At 43.5% G+C, this 25,765-nt stretch overlaps 1 long non-coding RNA gene across 1 annotated transcript; it reads right to left on the minus strand.

Annotated features, from left to right (window-relative positions):
• Nucleotides 1-304: 304 nt before the first annotated feature.
• LOC130540509 (uncharacterized) lies at nt 305-5,526 on the minus strand. Its single transcript, XR_008954491.1, has 3 exons — nt 5,384-5,526; nt 2,265-2,420; nt 305-1,019 (listed from the first exon to the last, which is right to left on the minus strand). It is a non-coding gene; the product is annotated as an uncharacterized LOC130540509 (long non-coding RNA).
• Between the last annotated feature and the right edge of the window lie 20,239 nt (nt 5,527-25,765).

A 25,765-nucleotide genomic window follows, 5' to 3' on the forward strand; every position in this document is an offset into this window, starting at 1 on the left:
GATGAGGAAATGAGGGTTCAGAGATGTTAAATAATCTCTCTGAACCCCAGTTCAGAGATGTTAAATAATGATGTTGGCTTATTACCTAAATAACTTATAACGATCTAACTTGTATTCATACAGGCAACCTTGCATGGGGGATAAGCTTGATTGAAATGCTTTAAAAAAGAAAACCTTCAGGTAAATGCAAATACACGCTCTCATCAAGACACTTAACCATTTCTGCAGGCCAGTGTATAGGAAAATAAAAATTGAAAGAGATCCCAAACATTTGCCATTGTTGTAGAAACCACCACACCTCTAGTTTGGAGAAAATATTTTATTTTTACTTTTAGAGACTGAGTCTTGCTGTGTTGCCCAGGCTAGCGTCAAACTCCAGGGCTCAAGCCATTCTCCTACCTTGGCCTCCTGAGTAGCTGGGACTACAGGCGTGTGCCACCATGCCCGGTCAGAGACGAAAAGATTTTAGAGAAGTGGATTTCAACCTGTGATTGGAATTCTGTGATTTGGATCTGGCTTGGAGATGTGTTTCACTGGGCCTACATGGTGTTTAAAATTATTTTCTGATTTGGTTGTCAACTTTTAAAAACTGAGACATTTCACATACCAGTTCAGGTTGAATGCTTCTCTTGGAGATTTGAAAGCTCTGGCAGTGTGGGATCTTCATTTATCTCTGACGACGCTCACATGGTGCCAAATCACAGCTTCTTCCTATGAATGAGCCACTCTCTGGTTCTCTTCAATCCCTTATAACCTACCTGGGATGATTTTTGGTTTTCATAGTTGTCTGAGCTCAACACTCCTGCTGAGAGGAATGAGATCACCGTCCTTTCTTGGTTGAGGGGTCACCAACTCAGAAGCAAGAGTTGACATATTCTTAGAGCTCCTGAAAGTGAAACCAGCATCAAAGACTCAAGTTGTAGGAGACAGTCTCCAGCAATGTAAGGCAGAATGTTCTATAGATTTTCGCCGTCAGGCAACCCAACAGGCTGCCTCAAATATGGTAACCTTCTTGTCACCTGGAGTGTTTAAGCAGAGAAGACGTCATGAATCAGGGCTATCAAAGACAGTATTTGTGTATCACAGAAGCTTGGAGCAAAGACATTGGAAGAAGTGCTTCCAACTCAAATATTATGCAACCCCACTTTCCTGAAGAATTAATAAACTTAATGGAATGGTAATTCTACCCGTAAAGAGGTAATTATACCTAATAACTGATTATATCGAGACAACTGCATTAAAGCACTCAATTTAAAAAAATATGCAAAGACTACAGTGAACTGACTGAAGATGTAAAGCTGCAGGCAATGGTGAGAAATGACCAGAGATGTGGGGAGAAAATTGGTCACAGGAGAAGGTAATGGGAAGACAAGCAGCTCGTGTTTTGTTTCAGATGGAGAGGGTGAAGAGGGGGTGAGGGAATGATGCAGTTAAAGGGGCAGCATGCTCATCATTAGGCAAACTGCATGCCTGGATTTTATCTTGTGGTCGAATGGCCTTGATTTTCTTGAAATAAAAGGAAAGCCAAGTATAGTATAAACAGTGCACAACCTCACCTAAACACAGCCTAGTGAAGATGGTGTTTTAATCTTTTTGTTCTGGGGTGTTATGTAAACTGGTGATAGTATGGTTTTTAGTTTAGGTGGTTAAATACTTGAGCACTCTTTAGTTTGTTACTGGAGAGATTGTTCTAGCTTTGCCCTGAGTTGCAAAGTTTGGGCAGTCTTACTGTTGCGACCCATATTTATGTTTTTATGGAAAGTTAAGTGATTTGGTATAAGGGTGTTTATGTTTACAGATGTGAAAATTTGCCCGAGGAAGCATTTTGTCTCTGCCTTTGTTTTTATCTATGAAGAGGATTTTGGAGATTATTCTGAAATTAGTTTGAGATGTTGTGTGACCAAATTAAGACAAGTAGAACACACCTATCCATCAGGTGGCTTATTACCCTAACAGCAATAGAGATGTTAACCTCCTTGGTGTCAGTGATGGTTGAGAAAGGAATGCTTGTAGCAGCTAATTATATCTCCCTGTATTAATTAACATATTAAGTGACAGTTTTGTTCACATCTTGTTTTCGTTAAGGAAAAAAGAAACGAACAGTTTTGTGCAGTTCTCTGAAGATTTGGAATAGGAATCTTGGCTCTTGTCTTTAACAGATTTCAGGTCAAAATAAGAAAAGGAGAGAATGATTCCACTTGTGCTAGGTGGCTTAATAGAAAAAAAATTAATGACTTTCATATTATTTTGGTTCAGACGCCTACCTGAGATATGATTTGAAATGAGTTTCCTATTCTCGACTCCCCTTGTTGAAGACCTGGAGATTTATCAATATCTCACAACAACAAAGAACATTGCTCAGTGCAATCTGACTCAGGTGCTGCTTTCTTCGCTAAAGAACCATCACGTCTTCTTAACTTCTACAGATTTAAGCAGGATTTATACTTTAGAAACCCAAGTGTGTATCCAAATCCTCTTGTTATTGTAAAGAACAACAACAAAAAGCCATACTCTCAATAAGCCAGTCTTGTTTTCTATAAACCTCTGAAGAAAGATTTGTACATTCCCCAGCCTGAGCATTAGAAGAAATAAACCCAGTTTGGCCGGCACCCCTCCTAGAAAGCGTTGTCTGAGAACAGACCCTGGGGCCCTGTAACTTTCCAAGCACTAATATGAAGGACTTGGCAAAGTGGCTACAGGGAGTTTGTCACTACTTCTTCTTCTTTAAAGTAGGCAGCAACTTACATTTATGTTTGTCTTTCTGGAACATTGTTGTGTCACGCTGTTATCTAGTCAGAGACATTTTTACTATTTCATATGGGATTTATAACCACAGGGCTTATTTCCCTGCAGATGTTTAGCATTATGTTTAGAATTATGCCCACCTGACACTTCAGGAAATTTCTTCCAGCGAGGTTGTATTTAAGCCAGAAAGGGCCAAGCTGGTTCAGAGCCCACTATTCAGCTGGTACTTTCTATGTAGTGTAAGACGGACTCTTTGAGTTCAATTGATTTAGCTCTTGCAGAGTTAACTGTACCTTCTGTTTTTTTATTTGATATATATTTTTTTCACTTGGCATCCCTTTCCATTGGCCCCATATTAATATGTGGAAGATGCAGAAAATGTGGCCTGCAAACACTGCATGAGTTAATCACATCTGAGATGTCTACAGATGGGCATACTATATGCAGGTATAGTTGGGGTGTTGCTGAGAAGGGTATGTAGGCATGTGGGAAGGATGGGACAGAATCAGACTTGGGTTAAATTCTGGTTCTTCCAATCACTAGCATTATTCATTAACTTCCCATCTTGAAAAATTCTTAGGGTTGTTGTAAGAGACCACTTAAAATAATAGGGATACATCATAGAAGATGAATGGTAAATGTTAGTTTAGTTGTGAATAATAGCTATTTTTCTTGGGAAAAATACCAGGTTTAGGGTCCATGTGAATATTATAAATGTAGCTTGGTGTTTAATCACTTAGTTTCACATCTAAGATGCATCAACGGGCCTGAATAATTTTATTCCTTATTTGGCCAGTAATCCTATCTCTTCCAAGATGAGCCTAGATATAAAAATTTAAAAATACTTTTGACTGAATACATGCGTATCTCCATACCTGTGTGACAAAGGAGTCCATAAAAAGTACTGTATTATGCCAAGGCACTTTGATCCTATTCAAATATTAAGATCTAAGTTTCAGCTATTTCAAAGGTCTGATAATTTCCACCTTTATTCCCAACACAGAAATGACTCTTTATGGAACTCCTGACCCTAGGTGGAACATTTCTGCTGCTTCTCCCAGGAACCGTGCATCCCTTTCATACTCAGTGTGAACTGTCACTGATTATTTCAAGAGCCCACCCCTTCATGTAGATGATAGAAAATGCACTGGCTTTTACTCAGCTGCTAATGAGTAATTGCTCTGTGGTCAGCCACAAATGTGGCCAGCCACAGCAGGGCTATTGTGAGAAGGCACACACTTTTATCCTTCAGGACCTCATGATGCTGCCATCAGATTGGGCCAAGAAGAGGCTGGCTGTTGAGCTGGCACTTTGCGAGCAGGAGATATATATATCCAAGACTTGATACTCAGCATGGTTGAGTATCATTATTAAAAGATATGGCCACTGAGTGTTCTGGATGGTCGGCCCATCTCTCTTTAGTAGCAAAGTTGGCTTTGGAAACCAATTTAGGTCCTCAAAGGGCTGCTTGGTGCATATAGAATCAAAGTAATCAGATCAATAAGTTTTGAGCATTATTTTTTCCTTTTAAAAATTATACAAGCAGGCCGGGCGCGGTGGCTCATGTCTGTAATCCCAGCACTTTGGGAGACTGAGGCGGGCAGATCACGAGGTCAGGAGATCAAGACCATCCTGGCTAACACAGTGAAACCCCGTTTCTACTAAAAATACAAAAAATTAGCCGGGCGTGATGGTGGGCGCCTGCAGTCCCAGCTACTCGGGAAGCTGAGGCAGGAGAATGGCGTGATCCTGGGAGGCGGAGCTTGCAGTGAGCCGAGATCATGCCACTGCACTCCAGCCTGGGTGACAGAGTGAGACTCCGTCTCAAAAAAAAAAAAAAATTATACAAGCAATAAATTTTCATTGCAGAAAGATTAGAAAACGTGATACACAGTAAGGGTAAAAAGAAGTCACACCTAGCATTTAGGCATAAGCATTGTTAATATTTTGGCACATCCTTCCCTGCTTTTCCATGCATCCTTATTGAGACTTGCATATTCTAGGGCTCGAGAATAATTCATTATTTTAGGAACTTAGGGCCTTGCAAAAGCAATTGTTATTCAGATTTTATTTTGAGCAGGAGAAAGCAGAAAACCCTGTTCCTGTAAAACCAGGAGTGGGTGGGCAGGGGTGGGCATGTGACCCAGTCTCAGCAAATCAGATAATTACAACCCCTTGGATACAATGATTGGTCTGGAGTAGGCATGTGAACCACACAGGGCTAGCAAGTTTTTTCCTGGAATTGATGAACAGTAGGAGAAAAAGTCCCTCCTTATGCTGAGATAGCTTAATGGGGAAGACAGGCAAGAAGCCTGATGTCTGCTTGACTGCCACGTGGCAGAGAGCGTGCCTGAGAGAAAGGCCCAGCAGGGCAGAGATAGACGGGAAGGGGAGGGGGAGGAGAGAGAGAGAGAGAGAGAACAGTTGGCATGGTTTGAGCCCTTGGATCCATCCATCCTTAAGATTCCCAGTTATGTTAGCCAACTAAACTTCACTTTTGCTTAATCTAGTTTAAGTTGGTTTATGCCAAATATAACCAAGAGTCCTGGCTCAACCACTTCCCTAGCTCCTTGGGAATAGGGCCCTGTCTAGCCTGGTCTCTGAGCACACTGCCTGCCCCATGGCCTGCGTGACTCACCGAGTTATCTTCTTCTTGGTGCTCAGGACGTGCTTTTCTCCCTTTCATTCTGCCTTAACAATTTCAGCTTCCAGCTCTGCATTGGTGACAATGGGCTAGTCTCTTCTTGGGAAAAGAAGAGCCCAAAACACCATTTGGCAACCAGCTTAAGGGTGGGACCTGTGACTTCCCTCACAGCTGATGGGGTCAGATGGGTGGGCAGGCCCAGTTTTGATTAATATGCCTATAAAGTGGAATTCTGGGACTGACCTCCACTCAACTCAAGCAACACAAAGATAATTGACCTTTGGAAACTGCCTCTGGCAGTCTTTTTATTATTTTTATAGGAAGTCCTGCAAACCAATTACATCTCACAATGGGCCTTTTATGGTGCTATTAGTTTAATGCAGCTTTCCGAGAAATTAGCCCTCAGGGAGTCTGAAATTCTAGAGGAAAAAAAAGCCCTCCATGGACTTATTTGACTTTTGGATTAGCAGGAAAGATGGATTGGTAGTGCAGTATTCCCTATAGTAACTTTTGGCATTTTGAGCCATCTAACCAAGGTACCAAATTCCCATTTTGGGACCCTGGTGTCTGCCCCAAGCAAAAGGAAAAAATAAATTTGAGAAAGAAGAAGCTGTCTCTTTAAAGAATTCAGTCTACAAATCAAAGAGGGTTTATTCCCCTCTTAGTCTGAGGTTAAAGAAGAATGGGAGTGAGAAAATTGAAATAGCACTTCTGTTTGAAGGTCTGGGTTTTTCTGAATGTGAAATTACAGGTGTCTGTCTCAGATCCTCACGTTGGCTTTGGTACCTCTCACCCAGCCACAGTTATTTGCAGAGTGATGGCTCTGGGGCCTTTGTCACAGGGTCAGCCTGTGGGTCTGGGCTGGAGAGAGAGGAGATATCACCTTAGGAATGTCACGCTGCCCTCACCTAGGGAGCAAGTGCATGGGGTTTCAGGCAGGGCAGAATGGGGGAAGAGAGAGAAGCTAGAAGGTGACAGGAGGACTAAGGACCCTGCCATTTCCTGGAGTCTGATGCCCAGGTTGGTTGTCCAGCTCATCCCTAGGACAGGGAAGGGAGCACAGAGCAGGTCCGTGAGCGGCACGGACATGGCATGCCCATGGGAGCTGCTTCCTCCTTAGCCCAGCCCTGACCCTGGAAACCCCAGCCCCACCTCCTCTGTGTCATGTGGTCATCAGCCAGGTACACTGGTGAGCTCACAGTCCTTCTGTCCCCTTTGTCACCTTGAGGATTTTAACCGTTTTCTTACACTCTTTCCCTCCCAGTTTCTGTTTGCTCTGTTCTGACCTCAGCAGTTCCTGGGCTCAGCCAATGAGGGGTTTTTCTGCAAGCACCCAAGACTGCCTGCCTGTGGGCTTCTTCTGGCTGCAGGGGGACCCAGCTTCGCCTGAGCAGGTGGGGCAGGCTGAAATGCCTGGAGTTATCACATGTGGAGCATCCCTCAGCTATTAATGGGAAGGAGGTAGGAGTAACTACCCCAGCTCCCTGACTCCTCTGGTGGGACAACCCTGAAATATGTTCTACGTGGTCTCCCAGAGTTCCCCAGTGTGATGGAGTCTCAGTTGTCCCAAATGGTGAACTTCTTATCATACACCCTGTATTTGCCTCCTTCCTTTCCATGTCTCAGTTCCCCATCTCCTACTGCTGCTTTGCAGAATCACCTCCCAGAGGAACCACCGACCCCCAAACCTTATCTCAGAGCCTGCTTCTGGGGCCACAAGCTGAGCCAGACCTCAAACCTTGTTTCCTGGTTCTGCCCTGAGTGTCCCACCTGGGGTCTAGGCCCAATGTGGCTTGTCTTGCACTGTCATGGGCTCTTTTTGGCTCCCTTCTTTACCTTGGATTTGTATGACTTCTTGGGTCATGTCTGATTCAGGCTCCTCCAGGAAATGACCTGGTTGGACTCCCAGGACCCTCCCCTGGCCCATGTGGTTGGAATTCTTGCTGATTTGGGCCCAGCCCTTGCATGGAAGGAATGGAATCTCATTTTTAAGGGAGACATGAATAGAAAGAAAAAAATTTCCCTCTTGAGTCGAAGAGAATATGGAAAGGGCCACATCTTAGGCAGAATATATAGGGCTGTTTCTCTGGAGGATACTGGGACTGGTGAGCTAGGTTCTCCACTTGCTGGGGCTGCTGTGCATCCTTTTTCTGGATCTCTGGTCCTGCTACTAGAAATGGCCAATGGACTGGATTTATTAGGAAGTGGGGCGGGGCTCCCTCTTCTTCATCTCATAACTGTTCCCTGTGGATGCAGTGGTGTCTTCCTTAAGGAGAGGAAAGCTCAGGCTGCAATGACAGCTTGTGCGATGTTGGGCAAGTGGTTTAATCTCACTATAGCTCAGTGTTCTCATCTGAAAAATGAGGCTCATCGTGTAGCACCTCATAGCATAGTTACGAGGAATAAATAAGAAAATGTGATGAAGTGCTTAACAGAATGCCTGGCACGTGGTAATAGCACCACAAACGCTAGCTGTTATTAACCTGGCATGCACTACCTTGTTTTGTTCATTATCTTGCCATAGTTTATCTCCCTGCAGGCAGGAGGCACAAGGTAGCATCTTTCTTTCTCTTGGTGTCTATAGTATGTTCGTATAGCAAGTGCTTAAAAAGATACGTCAGTAGAGAAATATCAGGCAGGTTAACATCCCAGCTGTCTGGTCCTTGCTCCTCCTTCTTGACCTTTCAGGCATGCCAAAACTTGGTCCATTGCAGAATAATTCCAGTTTCAGAGAAGCCATGCTAGTACTAGAGAGTTGTTAAAATACCCACCTATGGTGTGAGGCCACCTGGGGGTCAGGAGGCACGTGAAGTTCCAACTATGGCCAGGTAGTCAGTCCCATCCCTGCATTCCTAAGGGATGCAGCCCTGTTACGCACCAAGCATTTTGCTGGCAGCTTTCCCCACCACCCCTGCCCCTTGATCGTACTTAAACTCTAAGACAGCATAGGGGCTGGTCCTCCAGGGAAGACCAGGGCTGCAGTGGGGGTATTTTATGCTCCAGAGGTGCAAAAGTATTTAAGCTGAACAAGTCACTTAAATGACAGCATTATCTGCTGCTTCCCCTTCAGTGTTCCAGACAGATAAAGATAAAACAGCCGAGGTAATTGTGGAGATGGAGTGTCGCTGGCAAATGATCTGAGCACAAAGACCATTTCCAGAGATAGATGGAGTGGAGGCTCCAGTAATTTTTCTTGAATCATGTTTAAAGTGGCACAGTCTGAAAACCAATTTGGCAGGAGTGCTGCTTGGAGGGTCCAGGCCCACCAGAACTTTGAAACTATTACAGTCTAGTGAAGCTTACAGGTGACAAAGAAAGGAAGCTATTCCTCAAATGACTGGCATAGCAGTGGTTTGGTGAGAGGAGATTGAGGGTCACCCCCTGAGGAATTCCACCCACACAGCACTGGGTGCTCGAATCAGGCAAAACTGCCGTCTTGGCCTGACTTGATTCCAGGGCTTGGGGATGGCATTGCACAGATATAGGCGGGATCGGGTGAGTTCCCCAGGAGACCTCTTTGGTTTGCTCACTGGCATCAAGGCAATGGATTCTGGGAACCTAGTACTTTGGAGTTTGAATATGCCGGCAGTGTCCTTGGGCCCGGTGCCAGCTTTGTCATGGGAGAAAAAGTGGTTGGGGACTTCTCTTAAGTCACTCTCAACCTGCTAATGAAGGAAGTAATGGGCTCTGAAGGGAAAATGACAGCATTTTACAGAACACTCTGTAGCTATTGAAAACCATGTTGTAGAAAAACTAATGACTCGGGAGAAGGTTCATGATATATTGCTAAGGGAAAAAAGTGGCTACAAAACAGCATGCGAGGATGCTCCCAGTTTTTGTTTAAAAAAGCATTTATACACTCACGTGTGTAAAGAAAAAAATAACTGAAAAGAGAGAAATATATATTTTTAGATTTTCATCTTTGACACTTTCTACATTTTCCAAATTTTCTACAGTGGGCATGTATTACTTTTGTAATGAGAAGAAAAAGATATTAAAATCATATCTTTCATTCATTTGGTATTTATAATTTTCAAGATTTTTAATATATAGACTTTCATTTGATCCTCATAACAGTTCTGTGAATTGGGTAGGACAATTATTCCAATTTTACAGATGAGGAAATTGAGGTTCAGAGCAAATTAGGGATTTGAATAATGTGTTGCCTGGCTTGTAAGATACCGAGCTGGGGCCAGAACCCAAATCTTGTGTATTCTAGGTTAGTGTTCTTTCCATTGCGTATTAGGGGTATTGAGATAAACCAATCAACATAATCTACTATCTCATAATTGAGGTCCTAACTGTGTCACTTCCCCCAGGAACTTCTTGAGACCAGCTTCCTTGTTATGTGCTCTCTGACACATAGTAGGTTCACAATAGACAATGGCTATTATTGTCAGGAACTCGCAAGCAGTGAGTCTCAGGGTTGAGGGGGAGTAGATTTAAAATCTCAAAATAACTGGCTTTGAGAACTGGGTTCGTTTATTTCTGTGTTGTGCAATAAGGATACTTACTGGCTATTTAAATTAGAATTTAAGCTGAAAAAATTAAGTAAACATTTGGTTCTTCCATCATCTTAAATCCATTCTAAGTGCTCGCCAGCCACGTGTGGCTATACCATGTTGGACAGCGCAGGCATAGAACATTCCCATCACCACAGAAAGGTCCGAGCAGGGCTGTCTGGATTGTTTCTCTCTCTTTATGATTACAGATGTATTTGTTTGGCATTATTGGATTCACATTTGTTCCCTGCACTAGAATATAAAGTTATGAGGGCAAGGATTGTGTCTGTTTTCCTCCCTATCCACAACACTCAGCCCAGTCTTAACACATAGCAATTGCTTTATAAATATCCATCTGATGTTTCCCACTGCTTTAGGATAAAGTCCGTATGCTTTAGCGTGGCTTCCTAGGCCCTGCGTAAAGTGGCCTGGCCCCTTCACTAAGTTCTCCCCAGACATTCTTCCTTTATCTCCAACAATTCTATTGCCCCACATTTTCGTCAGTTCCTTGGCTACCCCTTTCCCTCTTTCCACAGAGCCTTCACACATGCTGTTCCATCTGCTTGTAGCACCCTTCCTCCACCAAAACTTCTGGCTGACTCTTTTTCATCCTTTATGTCTAAGTGGTAAATGGTAAACCTCCCTCCCTCCAGGCAGTCTTCCCTGGCTCCCCAAGTCTGGGTTAGGTGCTTCTCCTACATGCTTTCATAGCACTCTGTACTTCTCTGACCCGGTCCTCCGGGCCCACACTTAGCATACTGTAATGTAATGGCTTCTTAAGGAAGGTCTTTATCTCTCCAGCTAGACTGTGAACTCCCTGAGGCAGAGGCTGTGTCTTTTTTACTCATCGTTGGATCTCCTTGTGCTAGATCAGTGCCTGGCATAAAGTGGTTAATGGGTCAAAAATGTTTATTGGGAACCCACTATGTGCCAAGACTATGCCTGGCACAGGGAGTAAATTAGTGGAGAAAAGAGACATGATCCCACCAGTCTGAGGGGTTTCCTTAACCTTCAGTGCCTCACAGAATGTTCGTTGAATGAATAAAGGACAGAAGCTGTGTCTGATGTGATTGGCCTATTTCAGGAGGCGGTGATTTCTCTGACCCTGAAATGAAGTCAGGGAAGATATCAGAGGTGTCTCTGCATTGATAGACTTTAGCCACTAGGGTAGTGGTTTCCATGACAGTGTATGAGGGACAATGGGGAGAGACATCTCCTAGGGAATGCGTGTTTAAATGACTTGGGAATCACTTTGAGATTTTAAATCTACCCATTCCCCATTGGCCCAGAATCACTGCTAGTGTGTTCCTGATAAAATGGTACGCATTGTTCATTGTACACCTAGTATGTGTCAGGCTGTGTTCTCATGCTTTACACACATGAAACTCATCTTACCCTCTTAACCACCCTATAAGGGTGATGTAATTATCATCCCCATTTTACAGATGAGGACACAGAGAGGTAAAGCAACTTGCCCGAAGTCTCCCAGCTAATGCGTGGTGGAACCAGGATTTGAGCCCAAGCAGTCTGTCTTCCAATGTGTGTTCTTAGTCACTGAGCTAAAGTCTGCAGAGAGAGTGCGTATCTCAGGTGCGTTGGGGCAGAAAAAAAATTGAGAACCACTTGAGTGGAGAGTTGGATGAACTTGGTGATTCCCTCCACCTCTGAGGCTCGTGTTCTTGAGTTTAATTAGCTGGGGAGACACGACTGCTACCCATGAAATCATTCAAGAATGTTCCAAAGTAGGATACAATCCAGTGCTACATTTGGTGGCCCAGACTATATGTGACTCTGGGTAGGGAAAGACCAGGGTAGATGGAAGGACAGGGGGAAGGGTGAATACTCTGGGGCAGGCAGGGGCAGCACGAGGACTAGATACAAGGTAGGTCCACAGCTCGGGGATTGGGCACAAATAAAGTTTCTCTTCGAGTTCTAGAAGAGGCTTGAGCCTGTCATCATTAATTTGTCATGGAGCGATCGATCACCCACTGTATTCCAGGCACTGAGCTGGGTGCTAAGTGTGTTAAAAGCAGAGCATAGCCAATCCCTCACCTCATGGAGTTCACAGTCTTCTGAGGGAAACAGACAGCAGTCAGATAATTACACAAATGAGTAAGTAACCACAAAGGGCAATAAAGGATGGAATGGAAATAAACATAGTTCTTTGGGAACACATAAAGGAATCTTACCTGGGCTTGCTGTGGTTTGGGGAGAGGAGGTCAGGGAAAGCCTCTCTTCCAAGTTAAGCTGAGATATGAGTGATGGGTTGGTGTTACCTGGTTAAAGATGGCCAAAGGGTTTCCAGGTTGGGGGACAAGCATGTGCAAAGGTCCTGTGGTAGGAAAGAGCACAAAGAATTCTGAGGAGTAAAAGAAGGTCAGGATGGCTAGAAAGTGGAGCGAAGCAGGAAAGCAGGCAGAGCTGGAGAGGGAGCCTGGGGCCAGACCATGCAGAGCCTGAATGGTGGGGGACCATACATCTCAGTTTGCCAAGGACAGTCCTGGTTTACTCTTGTTTCCCTAGCAAACTAGGAATAGTGTCTTGGTTTGGATGAAAGAATGTATGGCTACCTTCTTAGGTCACATTAAGGATTTAGTTCTTCTGGAAAATGGGAAGTGGCTACAGGGTTTTTTAGCAGATGAGATTCTCCCCTGACAGAATCAGATTCAGGTTTCCTTGGCAACTCTGGCTGCAGTGAGGAGGGTGGATTGGAGGGGTCGAGCTTGCAGGTGATTGCTAATGATAAAAAAAAGCCTTTCATTAGCAGTAGAGAGAGTTACTCCCTTCCACTCCACCTTCTCAAAGAAAGTTCCAGAACTCAGGGTTAGAAGAGGACCACTCTCCAGCCATGAGTTGGCTGGGTTTAGATCTCCCTGGTGTCTCTTTGCCAGAGGACTATGTGACATGCAGTCTCAGGGTGAGTGGAGCCCTGGCACGATTTCCCAGGAGACCAGGGCCTTTATACCAGTTCTGGAAAAAACACACATAGGTCTCACCAAAATGTCACCATAGGCCAGCTAGCATATGGCTGTCCCTCAAAGGCACCAGCTGTAGGGATCTGACACCATCCCAGGGCTGCCTTATTGATATTGTTGATGGGCCAGGACATGGCAGTGAGCACTCATTTTCCTAGAGGCTTCTTAGATTTCAGGTAAGTATCAGAGTTTGAGAGGCTGTTCAAAAAACCTACCCTGAGAGGTTGTTCGTTCTCTCTTGTTCTCGTTCTCTCTCTCTCTCCCTCCCCCCTCCCCTGCCCTGCCTCTCTCTCCACCCTCCCCATCTCTGTCCCCTGCCTCTCTGTCTCTCTTTCTGGAGCTTTTACTTTGAGTCTATGTTAAAGCACTCTTATTACCCCACCTGCTAGCCTATTAAAAGTGCCTGGGCTTGGCTGCTTTTTCAAAGCATCTTGGTTCTTTTCTCTTGCTTGGTGAAATGAAAACAGAGTTACTCTAGTGGAACATTTTACATTAGATGCAGTCTAAGAAAATGGCTTGTAGCACCGGGGACTCCTTTGGAAGCAGCCAGGGCTTGGAGTGGGGAGAGACAAACGGGACAGGGGGAGCAAGTTGAGCAGAGTGCACTCTGACAGAGCACGGGGCAGGGAGGGTGAGGCCGAGCCTCTGAATGTCCCCAGGAGCTTGGGTGGCACCAGGATGAGTCACACAAATTGATACCTCTTTTTAGTGCTTTTATTCCCCAGGATTTAATTTTTTTTTTTTTAGTCCAAAATTGTGTAGCTCTTTAACAAGGAGCCTGTCTCTTTTCACCTCCTTTTTCTGCCCCCATCCTTCCTGCTCTTAATGTTTTTTTCTTTTCTTCATGTTTTTACTGCTTTCCTAACCCCAGCCTGAGATTCCATTTTCTCTGACACCCACCTACCATGCATCTTTGGGTTGTAAATGAACCATCTAGCAGCAAGAAACAAAGGTTTCTAGCTAATCTCCCTCTTAATGCTGGGGCTCAGAGGCCTGGGAGTTTTCAGCTCGGCCTGTCTCTAATAGGAAATCAAGGGCATGACCAGCTCTGAACAACAACTGAGGCCCCTGGAGTCATTCTGCAGTTCTATTCCCAACAGAACCAGAGTTACTGACTCTGCCTCATATAAGTTAGCACCAAACTGAGCCTCTGAGTCCCTCTCCTTAAATCTTCCTAATTCACAGGATAGGCCAAAGTTCAGAGAAATGACATGGGGGAGATGAATTCACACACTCTGGGTGCCAGATTCCCAGTCCAGTGCTCCTTTTTTTTTTTTTTTAGATCTCCCTGGTGTCTGATTGCCAGGGAATTATGCAATGTCCAGTCTCAGGGTGAGTGGAGCCCTAGCATGATTTCCAAGAAGACCAAGGCCTTCATAGCTGGAAAAAACACACATAAATCTCCCCACATGTCACTCATAGGCCAGTGAGAACACGGCTGAGAACTTCTCATCAGGGCCATTCATCTAAGGCACCAGCTGTGGGGATATGATGCCATCTCTCTTGATGAAGAAAGGAGCCCAGAGGGCATAATCATCTTGACTTCTTCTTGTGGCATCATTCTAAGGACTTCAGGGGACCCTATGGGACCCTGCAGGACTCGTTCTGATTGTCTTCTCACAAAATAATGGACCCATGGAGAGAGTAAGCATTTGGCTGGGAAAGTAGCTAAGTATGTGGCTCTAGGCAAAATGTTGCAGATGCCCATGGGGCCAGGCAAGCCATGTACATGAGGGATAGCAATGGGGAATGGTGGGGACTGTGGCAAACTGAACACCGCCTGCCTCAACTAAAAGAGGCATGCACTACTGAGTGCCAGCCTATTTGTTGTTGACACAGAGGAAGGAGGGCCCAGGGTAACCTGATTTGTGACTTTTCAGGAGGGACCAGAAGTCTGGACTTCTTAAAATATAAAATCTGATTTAAAAAATATTGGCCCTATTAAAATATGAAACCTTGAGTTGGTCAGACCCAATTTCTTGTGTGACTTGCACTCAGGCTGTTCTAGAACTCAATGCAGTTTCTGCTCTGGACACCTGGACAAATCTGGGTAAAGTGATAGGGACAGGGAGCAGGGGCGAAGGATGCTAAGTGCTGACACGCACTCAGCCCATTCCCTGGTGCTTCCTCTTCTGCCTCACCCCTTCAACAACTTTCCCATAAAGGAAAAAAAAATTATACCGGAAGAATGCTGTGGGGTTTCTGTTGTCAGAGTAGAGGGGTACGTTTAATGCTGGTGCAATTAAATCCATCCTACCCAGCTAGCAAAGGGCTAGGAGGCATCATGATGTAGGACCAGACACAGGTCTCTATGTCCAGCTTAATTAAAAAAAAGCTACTCATGCAACCAGAAAAAATGAACAAGCAACCCCACTACAAAGTGGGCAAAGGATCGAAGAGACATTTTTCAAAAGAAGATCTATAAGTGGCCAACAAATATATGAAAAAAAATGCTCATATCACTAATCACAGAAATGCAAATCAAAACCACAATGAGATACTATCTCACACCAGTCAGAATGTCTATTATTAAAAAGTCAAAAAAACCAAACAAACCAGATGTTGGTAAGAATATGGAGAATAGGGAACGTTTATACATGGTTGGTGGGAAGGTAAATTAGTTCAACTCTTATGGAAAATAGTAGGGAGATTTCTCAAAGAACTAACAGTAGAACTACCATGAGATCCAGCAGTCCCACTACTGGGTATCTACCTAAGGGAAAAGAAATCATTATATCAAAAACGTACCTGCATTCGTATGTTTAACACAGCACAACTCACAATAGCAAAGTCATGGAATCAACCTGTGTTCATCAATGGAGGACTGGATTTAAAATGTGGTATATGTACACCTTAGAATGCTATACAGCCATATGAAAGAATGAAATCATGTCTTTTGTAGCAACTTGAATGGAACTAGAGGCCATTATCCTAAGTGTTCTCATTTATAAGTGGGAGCTAAACAATAGGTACACATGGACATATAGAGTAGAATAGTAGACACTGGAGACTCCAAAAGGTGGGAAGGTGGTGGGAGCGGTGAGGGCTGAAATGCTACCTATTGGGTACAATGTGCACTATTTGGGTGACAGGTACCCTGAAAGCCCTGAGTTCACCACTATGCAATATATCCACCTAACACAGGTGCACTTGTATCACCTAAATCTATTTTTTAAAAATGAAAAACATAGAAAAAAGAAAAAGGAAAAAGCAATATGAGAAAAGTAGTTACTGCTTATTGAGTGCTTACTATTATATATTATATAATATATAATATATATTATATAAAATATATATATTATATATATAATATATAATATTATATATATATAATATATATATAAGCCAGGCATTATATATTAGGTCATTTAAGCCTGGCAATGACCATATGGTATAGATTTTTTTTTCTTTTTTGAGACAGGGTCTGATATGGTTAGGCTTTGTGTCCCCACCCAAATCTCATCTTGAATTATAATCCCCATGTGTCAAGAGAGAGACCAGGTGAAGGTAATTGAATTATGGGGGCAGTTTCTCCCATGTGTTCTCATGACAGTGAGTTCTTATGAGATCTGATGGTTTTATAAGGGGCTCTTCTCCCTTTGCTGGGCACTTCTCCTTACTGCTGCCTTGTGAAGAAGGTGCCTTGCTTCCCCTTCACCTTCCACCGTGATTGTAAGTTTCCTGAGGCCTCCCCAGCCATGCTGAACAGTGAGTCAATTAAACCTCTTCCCTTTATAAATTACCCAGTCTCAGGCAGTTCTTTATAAAGTATGAAAATGGACTAATACAGGGTCTCACTCTGTCACTCACGCTGGAGTGTAGTGGCTCAATCATGGCTCACTGCAGCCTCAACTTCCCAGGCTCAAGTGATTCTCTTGTCTCAGCCTCCCAAGTAGCTGGGACTACAGGTGTATGCTACCCGTATTTTTTTTTTTTTTTGTAAAGACAGGGTTTCACCAGGTTGCCAAGGCAGTCTCGATCTTCTGAGCTCAAGCAATCCACCTGCCTCAGCCTCCCAAGGTGCCGGGATTACAGGTATGAGCCATGGTGTGGGCGTGGCATATATTTTATTATTCTTTTTTTTTTTTTTTTTTTGAGATGGAGTCACTCTGTCACCCAGGCTGGAGTGCAGTGGCACAATCTTGGCTCACTACAAGCTCTGCCTCCTGGGTTCACGCCATTCTCCTGCCTCAGCCTCTTGAGTAGCTGGGACTACAGGTGCCCATCACCACGTCTAGCTAATTTTTTATATTTTTAGTAGAGATAGGGTTTCACCATCTTAGCCAGTATGGTCTCGATCTCCTGACCTCGTGATCGGCCCACCTCGGCCTCCCAAAGTGCTGGGATTACAAGCATGAGGTACCACGCCCAGCTTTATTATTCTTTTTTTTAAAAAAATGGGTAGAGAAATTAAGGCTCAAAGAAGTTAAATAACTTGTTCAAGGACACACAGTAAGTGGCAGATATGCAGGCACACACAAACCACACACACTCTACATACAGACACATCAAACTTTCAAAAGCTGTTCTATTTTGGTTTCCAGGCCTCCTATAAAAAAAGCTATTTTCATGTCTTGCACAGTTTTTCATTAGTGATTACCATCTTGGATGAGCTCACCTTTCCCATGAACTGCAGTTTACTGGCTTGGCAAAGGTATCCGCCAGTTTGGTTGTGGCTTTTCTTCCTGTCTCAGCTCCCAGACAAGAAGTGCTCAGACTGGGAAACAACCCAGCCCGTCTTTGTGGCAGCCAGAAAGCTGGCAGCAAGTGAGGAGTGAACAGGGAACAAAAGTACAAAAGTCTTGTCTTGTCTTTTCTCTTTCTTTCCTTTCCTTTCATTTCTTTTCTTCTCTTTTCCCTTCTTTCTTTCCTTTTCTTTCTTTCTTTTTCTTTGTCTTTCTTTCTTTCTTCTTTCTCTTTCTTTCCTCTTTCTTTCTTTCTCTCTCTCTCTCTTTCTTTCTTTCCTTATTTCTTCCTTTCTTTCTTTTCTTTCTTGGGTCTTGCTGTGTCACCCAGGCTGGATTGCAGTGGTGCGATCTCAGGTCACTGCAGCCTCAACCTCCCTGGCTCAAGCAATCCTCCCACCTCACCCTTCCATGTAGCCGAGACCACAGCTGTGCACCATCATGCCCAGCTAGTTTTTATTTATTTTTTTGTAGAGATGGGGGTCTCATTATATTGCCCAGCATGGTGTTGAACTCATGGGCTCAAGTGATTCTCCCATTTTGAGCCTCCCAAAGTGCTGGGATTGCAGGCATGAGCCACCGCACCCAGATAAGTCATCTCTTCATTTCTGCCCTTTCTTTTGGGCCTAGGCCAGGCCTTCTGCTCTTATTCCTTTCCCTTCCCCCACTGATAAAATGGGATAGGCCTGCTCTGTCCCTTCCTCAGCCTCAGCTGCAAGCCTCTGTGTATGATCTGGAGCTCAAGAGAGAATGTCTGTCATATTTTTGCAAAGGAGATACTTTTTTTAAAAAGCAAAACCAATTTATCTTAGAAATCATGTATTTGCTGGGAACAGAAGTTGCCCAGAGTTAGCCTAGGTAAGGAAGAGTATTCTAAGGTTATGGACCTGCTGGAATCTAAATAAAATCTGGCCATTTAAGCCACAGGAACGATGGGGATCGGGCTACTCCTAGGACAGCAGTAGCAGCAGGGTTCCTGACCTTGGCATTGGAGCTCTGCCATTAACTCCACAGCTAAACTCTACATGTTAATGTTTTATCGGCTCTGCTCCCATCTCAAAGATTCCATCTCAAATTCCTGGGAGAGGCACATCAAAGGCCATCACATTGGGCCTGATGGCCATCACTGATTGATTGAATTAGCTGTGGACAGGGGCCCCCAAAATGTTTGGTGCTCCTTATCATTTTACTGCAATGTTATTCCTACAGCTAAGAGTAGATCAGAATGCCCAGAATGAGTGAAGGCACCCAGAAACATCAGGCATTTTTTTTTTCCTGATAAAACTTGAATATCTTTGGAGTTTCTTTTTCTAGTGGTTGGACCCAAATGTCTCTGCTCTAAATTTTTTAAAACTTTAAATTTTTTAAGTTTAATTTTTTATCACAATATATACTTGCTTGTGCTGATGGCAAATGATACCCTCTCCTTGGGACAAAATAACAACCGAAAAGAACCTGGGAAGAAATCAGAGGGGAGAGCGTCCGGTTTCTAACCCGTTAAGGATAGAAGACATCAGGGTCTAAATCTCAACTCAGACACTGGACTGTCCTCATTCATTTTGGCAAAAATGATGACAGAGATATAGAATGCAAGACATCTCTGTAGCAAACCTCTGAATCTGGAATAGTAGCACCCTGAAATGAAGTAGGTGAGAGCACCCAGGACAGTGACTGGCACATAATAGAAGCTCAGTTAGTGATAATATTGATTGTGATGTTAACTCCTGAAGGCAGGGATCACCATATACCTAGGCCTAAGTGCAAAATAAGGTTGTTAACTGAATAGCTGATGTTGCACCATGGCCCAGTGAGAGCAGAAAATGCATTGCATAGGAGGGACTTGGTGAAAAAAAGAGAGACAGCCTGGATGGAAAGAAAAAGAGCTGGAGAGAAATGAACTTGGCAGCTTTTAGAAGACACTAGAGATGCCATTGCAGACTAATTACTATTATTACACTGAGGGTGATGTGTGGGCACCTGTTTTTTTTTGGTAACTTAGTTTTTTACTGAGGTAAAATATACATACATGCCATCTTTACTATTTTTCAGTGTACAGTTAATGGTAATATGCACATTTATATTCTATTCTTTCCCTTCATCCCTCCTCCCCTCTACCCTTCCCGGCCTCTAGTACCCACCAGTCTACACACTATCTTCAAGAGATCCACTTTTTATTTTATTTTAATTAATTAATTAATTTAGATAAAGTCTTTCTCTGTCACCCAGGCTGGAGGGCAGCGGTGCAACCTCGGCTCACTGCAGCCTCCGCCTCCTGGGTTCAAGTGATTCTCCTGCCTCAGCCTCCTGAGCAGCTGGGATTACAGGTACCCACCACCATGCCCAGCTAATTTTTGTATTTTTAGTAGAGGTGGGGTTTCACCATGTTGGCCAGTATGGTTTTGAACTCCTGACCTCAGGTGATCTGCCGGCTTCAGCCTCCCAAAGTGCTGGGATTACAGGGGTGAGCCACCATGCCCAGCAAGAGATCCCCTTTTTAAACTCCCACATATGAGTTAGAAAGTGCACTATTTGTCTCTCTGTGCTTAGTTTATTTCACTTAACATAATGACCTTCAGTTCTATCCATGTTACTGCAAATGACAGGATTTCATTCTTTTTTATGGCTGAATAATATTCCATTCTGTATATATACCTCTTTTTTTAATCCATTCATCCATTGATAGGCACTTAGGTTGAATCCATATTTTGGCTATTGTGACTAGAACTGCAATAAACATGGGAGTGCAGATATCTCTTTGATATGCTAATTTCCTGTCTTTTGGATACACAGCCAGTAGTGGAATTGCTGGATCATATAGTAATTCTATTTTTAGCTTTTTGAGGAAATGCCATACTGTTCTCCACAGTGGTTGTACTAATTTACATTTCCACCAACAGTGTATGGGTTCCCCTCTTTCCACATCTTTGCCAGCATCTGTTATTGCCTCTTTTTGATATAAGCCATTTTAACTGGGGTGAGATGATATCTCATTGTGGTTTTGATTTGCATTTCCATGATGATTAGTGATGTTGAGCATTTTTTTCATATGCTTTTTGGCCATTTGTGTATCTTCTTTGGAGAAATGTCTGTTCAGATCTTTTGCCCATTTTTTAATCAGATTATTTGGTTGTTTGCTACTGAATTCTTTGAGCTCCTTATAAATTTTGGATACAGCCATGGATAAGAACCACTGGTTTTAAAAATCATTCTGAATCTGCTCTAATTATGTCCATGAACTTCTAGGGGTTTGTGATTTTCCTGAACCTGGAGGTATTATGAGGAGACCACTTAAATATGGATTTACAAGTTGGCACCATGTAATTGGTCCATCATAATGATCAATGATCAGAAATGTTTTGGGGTGTTTGTGGAGTCCTGATAAGATAAGTAAGCAACAATGAGGAAGGGGACCCAGGTAGGGGGCGGTGGGGAACAATTATTCTGAGAGATGGCTGACCACAAACAACCCACTGGCACAACTTCCTGTTCCCAAATACCTCCCTCCATATGTGGCCCCAGCAGCATGACCTTGTCTGCACATAGCCCCTCCAGTGTGACCCTATTAAACTTCCCTGAAGCTCTTGCCTCTTTGCCAACAGCCCCTTCTCTGCTGTGCTGCCCATTGCTTCCTTGCAATGTACTTTCCCTCTAATAAACTTTCTTTCTTTAACTCACTACTATTTTGGTAAATTCTGTTACCACCCTTGACGCCAGCCCCAGTCAGTTGGCACCCACAACAGTTTCTAGATTCTGAGGGAGATGGGAGAAAGAGTGATGAATGATAGAAAGGCATCACTTATTGAACATGTGCCATGGCCCCAGCTGTGCCAAGGATCCAGTGTCTGTGACTGGTCAGTCCTTGCAACAAGCCTTGAAGTGAGTCCTATTATACAGATGAAAATTATTTATAGATGAGGAAATGGACGCTAATGTGGCTAAGTATGACTTGCAACATTGGCTTAGATCACCCCACCAATGTGGCTCATGTGAGAAGAAGAGAGAGGTGGGGGGCTGTCTTGGGAGTCATTTTAAATGCAAAATAAATGATGATGGTGAGTTTGAAAAACCTCAATGTGTCTCTAAGTCCAGAGCTTAAGAAAAGCCCCAAAAAGTGCAAAATAGCCTTTTTACTGTAAGCCAAAAAGTATCTGAGACAGGTCTAAATCAATTGAGAAATTTATTTTGCCAACATTTAGGATCATGACCCATGACACAGCCTCAGGAGGTCCTGAGAACATATGCCCAAGGTGGTTGGGTTACAGGTTGATTTTATAAGTTTTAGGGAGACATAAGACATCAACCAATATATGTGAAGTATACATTGGTTTGGTCCCAAAAGATGAGCTATCTTGAAGGGGGATTGGGGGGAAGTTGAGGGTTGGTGCAGCTTCCTGGTCATAGGTGGATTAAAAGATTTTCTGACTGGCAATTTGTTCAAAGAGTTAGTTTATTATCTAAAGACCTAAAATCAATAGAAAGGAATGTCTGGGTTAAGATAAGGAGTTGTGGAGACCAAGGTTCTTATTACGTAGATGAAGTCTCATAGGTGACTGTCACTTTACAGGCAATAGATAGCAAATATTTCCTATTCAGATCTTTAAAAGGTGCTAGACTCTCAGCTAATCTCTTCAGGATCAGAAAAAGACCTGGAAAGGTAAGGGGATTCTCTACAGAATGTAAGTTTCCTCCCCCACAAGACAGGGTTGCAGGACCATTTCAAAATACATCCAGGAAATATATTTTAGGGTATAATACTTTGATTTCTTTCAGGGCCTGATGTATTTAGATTCGAATATTTAGATTATTAGATTTAATTTATTTAGATTATTAGATCATTTAAATTTTTAGATATTATTTAGACTTTGATTTATTTAGATTTGAGAACACAAATTTAGTTTTTATTTTGAAACATAAATAAAGATGAGGTCTCCCTATGTTGCCCAGGCTGGTCTCGGACTCCCGGGCTCAAGTGATCATCCCACTTCTCCCTCCCAAAATGCTGGGATTACAGGCATGAGCCACCATGCCCAGCCTTTTAAGAATACAAATCTATTAAAAAGATTTATTTCATCCAGAGTAGCTATGGGTTGTTAAGTGTTTTTCTTAATCAATGAACAAAGAAGTAGGAGGTTTGTGAAAATTGACTTAGAGGTTAGGAACTTCATCATGTATAAAAATCTGCATATTAATGATAACAATGGAAATACTAATTCGCTGGGTACTCCCACTTTGTGGCAGCACTTCGTGAATCATCTTAGAAGTGTTATGTCACATAATTTTTATCATGATCCTATACTTGACATAGGAAGTAAAAAATTTCCCCTTTTTACAAACAAGGGAAATGAGGCCCAGAGTGATTAAATGGTTTTCCTGGCTGGGCAAGGTGGCTCACACCTGTAATCCCAGCACTATGAGTGGCTGAGGTGGGAGGATCACTTGAGCCCAGAGGTTCAAGACCAGCCTGAACAACATAGCAAGATGCTGTATTTGCAGATAATAATTTTAAAAAGTTAGCCATGTCATGGCCCATGCCTGTAGTCCCAGCTACTTGGGAGGCTGAGGTGGGAGGATCACTTATGCCCATGAGGTTGAGGCTGCAGTGAGCTATGATTGTACCACTGCACTCCAGCTTGGACAGAGTGAGACCCTGGAGTGAGACCCTATCTCAAAAAAAAAAAAAAAAAAAAGAAAAGAAAAAAGTTCTCGGGTCTGGTCAGGGATGAGGTAGATGGGCTGCGAGGTTTTTGAATGACTCTAAAATACTGGGCAAGGTGGATGGTTGGGGAACCATCACTTATACACTGAGTCCCCAGTAGGCTTAGGCACTGTGCCAGGCATTTTCTGTTACTTGAACTCTTTAATATCCTACAAACATCATCCGGCCCTCCCCCTCTAAAGGACCACAGCCTGGCTGGCTTCTGAGGTGGCATTTGGGAAGAACAGGTTTTTCCTGGGAGCCTGCTTTCCTTTAGATCCTGCCCCTGCAGTCCTTCCTGGCTATGGCTCAGAGTTCCAGGAGAGAGGCCTGGCCACTAACTGGTTTCCTTCAGCTCAGACAGAGCTGGTGGGCGAGAAGGTACAGAGGCATCCTTGAGGGGCCCAGTGGGTATTTGCTCAGCTCCCATGATCCCATCCAGATGTGAGGAGCACAGTTGGCTAATTAAGCTGAAAGCAGCATTAAGAAGCCCAGGGAAGAAATCAAGACATCTGTTCCCCTCAGATCCTCACTTGGCTCCTTTGTGTTGCTGCTTGGTAAGAACGGGGCCCCCTCCTCCCAGCTAAAGGCCAGTAGTTGGGTGGGGGTGAGGGAGATGAAGGGGAGGGGAAGGCAGTTAGGAGGAGCTGCCCAAGAAGCAATGTTTTCCTCCTCCCTTCTGTGTGTGCGCCCCAGGGCTGCGCATTTTATTTAACACCTACATTTAGTGGAACCAGCCCCATTTCTATTTGGGAATAGCTTGCAGACCTGATTTTCTTTTCATGCAATTGACAGAATTGGCAGCATTCCCTACCCCACCCCCCTACACTGATTTTTTTTTTTCCAAGTCATGTCATGTGAGCTACCTCCACTGCCCCATCCACTAGAGAAATAAGGCTATGATCTGAATTATCAAGGTGGATAAACAGAACAAAATTTTAACGAAAGCCCTACATTTGACCTCATGTGCCTGGGTAACTCAGCCCAGAATAATGCATATGCAAGCACCACTCAGCTCTCCCCGGGTGCAAGTGAGGCAAAAACCAAGGGAAGCTCAAAATCATTTCTTTTTCTCTGGTTTAGAGTGAAACCAGAGATTGGATGCACGTATTCACTACCATGCAGTATGCTCCCAGCCTCCTCTGGCACCCAGGTGAGAACAGGGAAAAGATGTCAGAGGAAGGTAACAGAGGCTTATATATTGAATATTTATTAGATGCCATTCAGGGAATAGTCAGTTCTACATCTTCTTGTTTTTATTACTGTTTATAATAAAAGCTAATATTTATGGAGTGCTTACATTTGCCAGGCATTGTTTTAAGTACCTTTTTATTCTCACCTGTTCTTATATCATCTGCAATTCAAAGGATCACTAACTTGGAGGCCACATCCTCAAACTCAGGTCTCTGATCCCAAGCGCATGTCGTTATCACAGTGCTATGCTGTGTTTCCTCTTTTACATATTTTAAGCTAGTTAGTTGTCATAACCTTCATAATAATGGCTAATTACTCCCATCTTCATTTATAGGCTAGGAAAGTAAGTTAGGCTCAAGAAGGGGAAACAGAATTAAGGTGAAGTAAATTAAGCAGCAGGGTAAGCCCCATCTACTGCCACTGCTGGGGCTGCTACTGTTATTATTAGAGTCATATCAAGTTAGGCATCAGGCTGGGTGTGGTGGCTCAGGCCTGTAATCCCAGCACTTGGGGAGGCCGAGGTGCGCGGATCACTTGAGGTGAGGAGTTCGAGACCAACTGGCCAAGATGGCGAAACTCCGTCTCTACTAAAAATACAAAAATTAGCTAGGCTTGGTGGTGCATGTCTGTAATCCCAGCTACTTGGGAGGCTGAGGCCCGAGAATTTCTTGGATCTGGGAGGTGGAGATTGCAGTTAGCCGAGATCCAGCCATTGCACTCCAGGCTGGGTGACAGAGCAAGACCCTGTCTCAAAACAAAGCAAAACAAAACAAAACAAAAAACTGCATCAGTTCTCTGACACCTTGAAGCACAACCTTTTGACTATTTTGTTCCCTGTTGAATTGGTGAATTCCTAAACAGTCTGCTTTTTTGCTCCTCTGTGTGGATGTAACCTTCAGGCAGGGCTGCCTGGACTAGAAGACTCTGGGTTCTCCAAGGAGGTCTATTGCCAGTGCCTGCCCCCATACCCCTGGGAGAGTCTCCTCACTGGGCAGCCTGAAGCCCTAACTTCCACTGCCTCCCATAGATCTTTCAATTTGGAAGATATGTAAGAAAATTAGTGAGATGAAGAGATGCTAATGAAATAAAAACTCACCCAAGCTTTATATATTTTAATCTTCAGAAATACTTGGAAACCACTATGATTTAATGTTTCCACCAAGGTCCAGAAAGTGTGCAAATGTATTTATTAAATTTAAATCTGTTTTTCACACCTGGTGGGCTTCTGCGATATCCTGAGTCACAAGACATCAAAAGGAAAGTGTATTATAAGAAATGAAAAATTAAGAAACATTTTTTTTCTCTGCATAACCCAGTGTAACCCA

The sequence above is a fragment of the Pan paniscus genome, chromosome 8 (assembly GCF_029289425.2).
Source record: "Pan paniscus chromosome 8, NHGRI_mPanPan1-v2.0_pri, whole genome shotgun sequence".
In the NCBI taxonomy this organism is placed as follows: Eukaryota; Metazoa; Chordata; class Mammalia; order Primates; family Hominidae; genus Pan; species Pan paniscus.